This window comes from Piliocolobus tephrosceles, chromosome 5, assembly GCF_002776525.5.
Source record: "Piliocolobus tephrosceles isolate RC106 chromosome 5, ASM277652v3, whole genome shotgun sequence".
Lineage (NCBI taxonomy): Eukaryota > Metazoa > Chordata > Mammalia > Primates > Cercopithecidae > Piliocolobus > Piliocolobus tephrosceles.
The window spans coordinates 114409865-114417854 of record NC_045438.1 but is presented as its reverse complement, the minus strand read 5'-3'; the positions used below and the strand labels follow the sequence as shown (position 1 = coordinate 114417854).

At 37.7% G+C, this 7990-nt stretch overlaps 1 pseudogene; it reads right to left on the bottom strand.

Moving 5' to 3' along the window:
- Positions 1-233: 233 nt before the first annotated feature.
- Positions 234-907, bottom strand: LOC111549796 (annotated as a pseudogene).
- Between the last annotated feature and the right edge of the window lie 7083 nt (positions 908-7990).

Here is a 7990-nt window from a genome sequence, read left to right as displayed (position 1 = left end):
ATAAAACACTAGCATAGGACATTTATGGGTTAGGTGTTAATCTACCCTAACCTAAGAGTCTGGAGACTTAGATTTAAAGAAGTCACAAGCCCAGCCTCACAAGGTTATTAAATGATAGATGCATATTTACTTAAGTTTAAGTCTTATTTACTATTTATTTATAGGAAGTAGGATTTATTGGTGGGCAGAAAGAGGAGGGGGCACAGTGGAAAATCTCATGAATGTAGGACCTGTCACTGGTCCAGGAGACCACAATTGGGGATGTATTAGGGTGGTGCAAAAGAAATTACTTTTAATGGCAAAACCCACAATTATATTTGACCCTACAGCCATCTGGGATGAGCTGCTTCTCAGTCACCATGCCTTCAAATTCATCTGACTGGAACTTGGTAAAGCCCCACTTCTTTGAGATGCAAATCATCTGCTGGTGAAGCAACTTGAACTTGGCCCTGTATAAGGCCTCAGTCACATGCTCCTTGTTCTGCAGTTTGGTGCGAATGGACATGTGAATTGGCTAATGTGAACCCTGGCCATGGTGCCCTGTAACTTTCCAAAGGCATCTTCCATACCCATCTGGAGCCTGTCAGCTCTAGCACAGGACAACATCTTTCTGTTGTGAATGATTTGGAAGGGGTGGAAGCACACTAGGATATGAAAGCCAACTTTGCTGCAAGTTGTTATCATGTATCTGTTGGCCCAAATGTGGGCATCCTCCAGTGCTTCAGAGAAGAGCTGCTCATGTTCATCTGGCACCATGTAGCCTCAGAGTAGAAACTCATCCATTTTTTGCTTTCTTCTGTCCCAGGTCAAAAATGTGAATCTTGGCATCAGGGACACCTCTGCAGAAGCCAGACTTTAGGTATGTTTTGTTTTTACAGTATCGATAATACCTAGTGGGGTGTTCCATGGAGATACCAGAATCTTAAGTGGCATGCCAAATGAAAAGTGAGGAAGTCTTATTTAATGTACACTTTTAAATTTTATTTGTGGCATCAATATATTTTATACATTTAAATTTACATAGAGTGTATGCAAATAACCCTTTTATGGATATCATCTCTCTCTACCAATCTGCCAAATAGCAGAGGTGTAGGTTGATTCAGTTAAGAATAGAATAACCTTGATAAATAGGTGGTTGGCTGGTATCATAGATTTGTATGTTTCTCATGATGCCAGTATTTCTCTATTTTTTTATGAACTACAATAATTAGAAAATACAGAGTTTTGAGAAAATCCTAATTACTCTATGGATAAAACTTGAAATAGAATCCTCTAAATAATGTAAACATAAACAAATTATTTTAAGTCCATTATTAAAGCAAGAATATCTCCTTTTAAAAATTATTATTTTTAATTATTATTTTTAGAGAGAGGATTTTGTTCTGTTGCCCAGGCTGGAGTGCAATGATGTGATCATAGCTCACTGTAACCTCAAACTCCTGGGTTTAAGAAATCCTCCTGCCCCAGCGTCCTGCCCCAGCCTCCTGAGTAACTAGGACTGCAACAGGTGGCCTCAAGCCTTCCTTTTGTCTGGCTTCCCAAAGTGCTGGGATTGTAGACACGAGCCAACTTACCCAGCCCACTTTTTAAAAATTGATTTTATCTTTAGAGTAGTTTTAGGTTTACAGCAAAATTGAGCAGAAGGTACAGAAATTTTCTGTATAACCCCTGCCTTGATGCATAAGTAGTCTTTTCCATTAGAGCATCAACACCCCCCACCAAAGTGGCACATTTGTTATGACTGATGAACCTACACTGACACATCTTTGTTACCAAACCATAGTTTATATTAATTAGGGTTAACTCAGTGTTGTACATTCTATGGATCTGGGAAAATGTATAAGGACGGGAATTCACCATTATAATATTACACAAAGTAGTTTCACTGCCCTAAAAATGTTTTGCGCTCCATCTATTCTTTCCTTCCACCCGCCTAGCCACTGGCAGCCACTAATCTTTTTATTATCTTTTTAGTCTTGCCTTTTCCAAAATGTCACGCAGTTGAAATTATACAGTATGTAGCCTTTTCCTATTGGCTTCTTTTACTTATATATATATGCATTCATCTCCTTTATGTCTTTTCATGGCTTGATAACTCATTTTCTTTCAGTGTTAAATCATACTCCATTGTCTTTATGGGCCACACTTTACTTATCCTTTAATCTACTGAAAGATATCTTGGTTGCTTCCATGTTTTAGCAGCTATGAAAAAAGCTGTTAGAAACGTTCATGTGTAGGTTTTTGTGTGGACGTGTGTTTTCAACTCTTTTGAGTAAATATTTCTAAGTATTAAGAAATTATTGCATGATTTCTTAATAATAATTAGCAAGGAGCATGAATGCTGGATCATATGGTAAGAGTATATTTAGTTTTGTAAGAAGCTGCCAAAGTGTCTTCCAAAGTGACTGTACCATTTGCATTCCCACCAGCAGTAAGTGAGAGTTCTTATTGCTCCACATCCTCACCAGCATTTGGTGGTGTCAGTTTTCAGCATTTGGTGGTCTTTCTAATAGATATGTTATTGGTGATTTAATTTGCAGTTTTCTGATGACATATGATGTAGAGCATCTTTTGATGTGCTTATTTGCCATGTTTATTTTCTTTGGTGAGGTTTATTTTCTTTGGTGAGGTGGGTGTCTGTTCTGATCTTGTGCACATTTCTGTTTGTTTTTTTCTGCCTCTTCCTCCCTCTGTCTCTCTCTCTTTTTTTTTTTTTTATTTAAATTTTAAGTTCCGGGACACATATGCAGAACGTGCAGGTTTGGTATGTAAGTATATGTGTGCCATGGTGGTTTGCTGCACCTATTGACCCATTATCTAAGTTCCTCCCCCTTCCTTCCAGCCCGCAACAGGCCCTAGTATGTGTCGTTCCCCTCCCTGTGTCTATGTGTTCCCATTATTCAACTCCCACTTATGAGTGAGAACATGCAGTGTTTGGTTTCTGTTCCTGTGTTAGTTTCCCAAGGATGATGGCTTCCAGCCCTTTCTACGTCCCTGCAAAGGACATGATCTTATTCCCTTTTATGGCTGCATAGTATTCCATGGGTTATAAGTACCACATTTTCTTTGTCCAGTCTATCATTGATGGACATTGGGGTTGGTTCCAGGTCTTTTCTATTGTGAATAGTGCTGCAATAAACATACATGTGCATGTGACTTTATAGTAGAATGATTTATATTCCTTTGGGTATATGCCTAGTAATGAGATTGCTGGGTCAAATGGTATTTCTGGTTCTAGATCGAGGAATCACCACACTGTCTTCCACAATGGTTGAACTAATTTACATTCCCACCAGCAGTGTAAAAGCTTTCCTATTTCTCCACAGCCTTGCCAGCATCTGTTGTTTCCTGACTTTTTAATAATCGCCATTCTGACTGGCATGAGATGGTATCTCGTTGTGGTTTTGATTTGCATTTCTCTGATGATCAGTGATTTGAGCTTTTTTCGTGTGTTTGTTGGCTACATAAATGTCTTATTTTGAAAAGTGTCTGTTCATATCCTTTGCTTACTTTTTTACGGAGTTGTTTATTTTTGTTTCTTGTAAATTTGTTTAAGTTCCTTGTAGATTCTGGATATTAGACCTCTGTCAGATGAGCAGATTGCAAAAATTTTCTCCCATTCTGTAGGTTGCCTGTTCACTCTGGTGACAATTTCATTGGCTGTACAGAAGATCTTTAGTTTAATTAGATCCCATTTGTCAATTTGGCTTTTGTTGCAATTGCTTTTGGCATTTTCATCATGAAGTCTCTGCCCATGCCTACATCCTGAATGGTATTGCCTAGGTTTTCTTCTAGACCAGTGGAACAGAACAGATACCTCAGAAATATCCTCACACATCTACAACAATCTGATCTTGAACAAATCTCACAAAAACAAGCCATGGAGAAAGGATTTTATATCAATAAATGGTGCTGGAAAAACTGGCTCACCATATGCAGAAGGCTGAAACTGGACCCCTTTCTTACACCTTATACAAAAATTAACTTAAGATGAATTAGACACTTAAATGTAAAACACAGTTACAAAATTTTCGCCCATTTCTTAAGCAGGTTCTTTGTTTTCTTATTGTTGAGTTTAAGTGATCTTGGATATTTTGGATAACAGTCCTTTATCAGATATAGCTTCTGAAAATATTTTCTCCCAGTCTGTTGCTTGTTTTCTCCTTTTCTTGACAGTGTATATTTCATAGAACATAAATTTTTAATTTTACTAAAATTTAGCCTTATTTTCCATGGATCATGGCTTAGGTGTTGTGTCTAAGAAGTCATCTCCATACCCAAAGTTATCTAAATTTTCTCCTATATTATCATCTAGGGGATTTATAGGTTTCCATTTTTATGTTTAGGTCTGTGATCCATCTTAAGTTGGTTTTTGTAAAAGGTGGAGAGTCTGTGTCTAAATTTATTTTTAAATATGGTTATCCAGTTGTCCCAGCACCATTTGTTGGAAAAAAAAAAAAAAAAAAAAAAAAAAAACTATCTTTGCTATGCCGTTGGCAAAGATTAGTTGATTGTGTTTATATGGGTCTATTTCTGTGTTTTCTACTTTGCTCCTTGGTCTATTTGTCTATTCTTTAGCCAGTATCACACTGTCTTTATTACTAGAACTTCATAATAAGTTTTGAAGTTGGGTAGTGTCAATTTACTAGGTTTGTTCTTCTCCTTCAGTAGCATGCTGGCTAATCTGGGTATTTTGCCTCTCCATATAAATTTTAGAACCAGTTTGTCCATATCCCCAAAATAACTGCTGGGATTTTGATTGGGATTACATTGAATCTATAAATCAAGTTGGGAAGAACTGACATTTTGACAATACTGAGTCTTTGTACCCATGAACATGGACTATTTCTCCATTCATTTAGTTCAGTTTTCTGCATGTAGATCTTGTATGTATTTTGTTAGATTTATACCTAAGTATTTTACTTCTGTGCATACTAATGTAAATAGTATTGTATTTTGAATTTAAAATTGCACTTGTTCATTGACAGTATACATAAAAGTGATTGACTTTTGTATATTAACCTTGTATCTTACAACGTATTTTAACTGTTATTTCCGGGAGTTTTTCTGGTCAATTCTTTTAGATTTTCTACATAGACAATAATGTCATGTGTGAACAAAGACAGTTTTATTTTTTCTTTCCCAATCTGTATACCTTTTATTTTCTTTCCTTTGCTATTTCGCTATTACTTTTAGTACAGTGTTGAAAGGAGTAATGAGAGGAAACATCCTTGCCGTTTTCCTGATCTTGTGGGAAAGATTCCAGTTTCTCACCATTAAAGTATGATGTTAGCTGTATATTTTTTGCAGATACTCTGTATAAATTTAAGGAAGTTCCCCTCTGTTCCTAGTTTAATGAGAGTTTTTTTGTTTTGTTTTTTATAATAAAAGTCATGAATGGGTGTTGAAAATATTATTTTAACAATTCTCTTTTCTCAAGACTTCAGTAGAAATGTTCAGGCCTTAGCAACTAAAGTATGGTCCACAAACCGGCACCATCAGCATCACCTGGAAGCCCATGAAAAAATGCAGAATCTCAAGCTTCACCTCAGACCTACTGAATCAGACCTGCATTTTAATAAAACATTGCAGATGATTAATATGCATATTACAGTATGAGGAGCACTGGCCTCGGTTATTTTCTTAGTATTACTGTCTAGATCATTAGTCACCTTTCCTTATCCTCTGCTGTTTCAGTGGAAGGATCATTGACATGGAACCATACTGACATTGAATTAGGAGCCCAGCACTTGCCAGTTACATAATCTTTAACAATTAACTCATTTTTTCCAAGCCATAATGTCTCCCTTGTAGAATGAGAGCAATACCTATGTTTCACAATTATTGGATGAATTAAATGGTATGATGCACGTAAAAATTCAATATAGTTAGTATTTGACAAATGTTACTTTCCTTTCTTTCTGTCCATCATGTGTCTTATGCTAGAGAGACATTGTTTTATAAAGGTTTTGACTCTTTCATGAAATTTTTTTATTCTTCCTTGTCCTTCTCTCCTAATTTTAGTTTACTAGTCTTTCCTTGTATGGTGTTTTGTGTATACTTTTTCTTTTGTTATGCAGGGTTTTGCATCGTCTTTCCCTATCTATTCCAGCCTCCAAAAGTAGACAGCTCTGAACACACTCCGATCTTTTCTGCTTCAGAATTTTCTCCAAATCTTGGCAAGACTGCTTAACACAACCTGCAGCATAGCCTGGGAGTACAGGGAAGTTAATCCGAAGGGGTAATGCTCATGGGGTATGGGAGTCAATGGGCTAAGTATTCTTGTCTTCTGTACTTTAGAGGACAATATACATGCATTCTACACATTTTTTCAGAGTCATAAATGTGATTGCCTCATTATGTACCACAGTAACCAGCTCCATAGCTTCCTTCTCTCCTTTCTTGTCTCACTCTACTCACTCACCTTGGTTGCCGGAATCACTTTCCATTAAACTATCTACATCGAAGTCCTTGCTTCATGCTCTGCAGTTAGGAAGATCTAAACTAAAATAAATCATGTGGAGTTTTTTTGCTCGCAGCATATACAGAAAGGGGAATACTTGTCCACCAAATTTTTGTGTTGGCTCTATCATAATACAAAGGTGTGATTTGGAAAGGCTGCCCAACCAGGGATTAAATTTCATAGCACTTTCCCCAACTTGCATGTAGGTGGAGCCAAGAGGATTAAACACAAGAGGGTTAAAAAAGAAAGTTTGCAGCCGGGTGCAGTGGCTCATGCCTATAATCCTAGCACTTTGGGAGGCCAAGGCAGGCAGATTCTCTGAGCTCCGGAGTTTGAGACCATCCTGGGGAACACGGTGAAACCCCGTCTCTGCTAAAATACAAAAGAAGTTAGCTGGGCATGGCAGCTTGCACCTGCAGTCCTAGCTACTCGGGAGGCTGAGGCAGGATAATTGCTTGAACCCAGGAGGCAGAGGATGCAGTGAGCCAAGATGGCGCCACTGTACTCCAGTGTGGGCAACAGAACGAGACTCTGTCTCAAAAAAAAAAAAAAAAAGTTTGCTTTCTCTACACTTTTGTTTTAACCATTTCTTCTGGATTTTTACAAATAATCATAAACTCATGCCTGTAATCCCAGCACTTTAAGAGGCCAAGACAGGAAGATCACTTGAGGCCAAGAGTTCAAGACCAGCCTGGTTAACATGGTGAGACTCCGTCTTAAAAACAAAACAAAATAAGCATAGAGAACCTGTAAACTGTGTGGTAAACACGGCAGAGTCACAAAAGACAAGGAAAGAACACCACTGGGAGAGGAGCTAGCTGCCCATTAGGTACACCTGTTTTGAATCCATTACTAAAAAATAAACATTATGTTAAAGCAGTATACATCCGGGGATTTGGGTCTGTTGGTTACAACGGCTGCCATTATTCTGATTTGGTCATTAAAATATTTTTATGCTCCAAACCCTTTATAACTGCTTTAGTGGATGCTTATCACTAAGGGAATTCTATCCACTCACTTTTCATAGTACTCCACACAGTGTTCTTTGTTAGATCTGTTATTTGCTTAAGAGTGATAACTGTGTGGAATTGTTTCAAATTTCTGTTTTTACCAAAGGTAAACAAAGTCTTCTTCATTTCAACTAAAAATAATAGACTTCGTGACAGTTACCAGGAACTCCACTTGACATCAGGCAAAATGAGCCTTGATCCCCATATTCATTCATGCATGCTTCATTCTACAAATAGAAATTGAGAATCTCTTGTATGCCAGGTATCCTAATAGGCTCCGAACTCAAAAATAAAACATGGTCAGGTGTGGTGGCTCATGCTTGTAATCCCAGTGCTTTGGGAGACCACGATGGGAGAATCAATTGAACCCAGGAGTTCAAGACCAGCCTGAGCAACATAGTGAGACCTGTCTCTACAATCAATCAATCAATGTCACTGGAAATGATAGTGTCCATCTGTAGTCCCAGATACTTGGGAGGTTGAGTGAGAGGATGGCTTGAACCCAGAAAGTCGAAGC